This window comes from Glycine max, chromosome 5 (genome assembly GCF_000004515.6).
Source record: "Glycine max cultivar Williams 82 chromosome 5, Glycine_max_v4.0, whole genome shotgun sequence".
In the NCBI taxonomy this organism is placed as follows: domain Eukaryota; kingdom Viridiplantae; phylum Streptophyta; class Magnoliopsida; order Fabales; family Fabaceae; genus Glycine; species Glycine max.
This window is the reverse complement of record NC_038241.2, coordinates 26,566,331-26,567,662: the sequence shown is the minus strand read 5'-3', so window position 1 is coordinate 26,567,662 and position 1,332 is coordinate 26,566,331. Positions and strand designations below refer to the sequence as shown.

General features: G+C 45.8%; 1 non-coding gene across 1 annotated transcript; it reads right to left on the bottom strand.

Annotated features, from left to right (window-relative positions):
- Positions 1-269: 269 nt before the first annotated feature.
- On the bottom strand, positions 270-376 carry LOC113001791 (small nucleolar RNA R71). Its single transcript, XR_003267277.1, has one exon. It is a non-coding gene; the product is annotated as a small nucleolar RNA R71 (small nucleolar RNA).
- Between the last annotated feature and the right edge of the window lie 956 nt (positions 377-1,332).

The window sequence follows — 1,332 nt, the reverse complement described above, 5'->3', positions numbered from 1 at the left end:
TTAAAACTGGACTGATTCATTTGCTTCCAAAGTTTCATGGCCTTGCAGGTGAAGACCCGCACAAACATTTGAAGGAATTTCATATTGTCTGCTCCACCATGAAACCCCCAGATGTCCAAGAGGATCACATATTTCTGAAGGCTTTTCCTCATTCATTAGAGGGAGTGGCAAAGGACTGGTTGTATTACCTTGCTCCAAGGTCCATCACGAGCTGGGATGACCTTAAGAGAGTAATCTTAGAAAAAATTTTCCCTGCTTCCAGGACCACAACCATCAGGAAGGATATCTCAGGTATTAGACAACTCAGTGGAGAGAGCCTGTATGAGTACTAGGAGAGATTTAAGAAACTATGTGCCAGTTGCCCCCACCATCAGATTTCAGAACAGCTTCTTCTCCAATATTTTTATGAAGGACTCAGTAATATGGAGAGAAGTATGATAGATGCTGCCAGTGGTGGAGCCCTTGGAGACATGACTCCTGCTAAAGCCAGAAATTTAATTGAGAAGATGGCTTCCAACTCCCAGCAGTTTAGCGCCAGAAGTGATGCCTTAGTCATTAGAGGAGTGCATGTGGTAGCTACAAACCCATCTGCATCATCTGAAACTAAGAAGCTTGAAGGCAAACTGGATGCATTGGTTAACCTGGTAACCCAGCTGGCTTTGAATCAGAAATCTGTACCTGTCGCAAGGGTTTGTGGTTTGTGCTCCTCTGTTGACCACCATACAGACCTTTGCCCTTCCATGCAGCAACCTAGAGCAATTGAGCAGCCTGAAGCTTATGCTGCAAATATTTACAATAGACCTCCTCAACCTCAGCAGCAAAATCAACCACAGCAGAACAATTATGACCTCTCCAGCAACAGATATAACCCTGGATGGAGGAATTACCCTAACCTCAGATGGTCCAGCCCTCAGCAACAACAACAGCAACCTGCTCCTTCCTTCCAAAATGCTGCTGGCCCAAGCAGACCATACATTCCTCCACCAATCCAACAACAGCAGCAACCCCAGAAACAGCCAACAGTTGAGCCCCTCCACAACCTTCCCTCGAAGAACTTGTGAGGCAAATGACTATGCAGAACATGCAGTTTCAGCAAGAGACCAGAGCCTCCATTCAGAGCTTAACCAATCAGATGGGACAATTGGCTACCCAATTGAATCAACAACAGTCCCAGAATTCTGACAAGCTGCCTTCTCAAGCTGTCCAAAATCCCAAAAATGTCAGTGCCATTTTATTGAGGTCGGGAAAGCAGTGTCAAGGACCTCAACCCGTAGCACCTTCCTCATCTGCAAATGAACCTGCCAAACTTCACTCTACTCCAGAAAAAGGTGA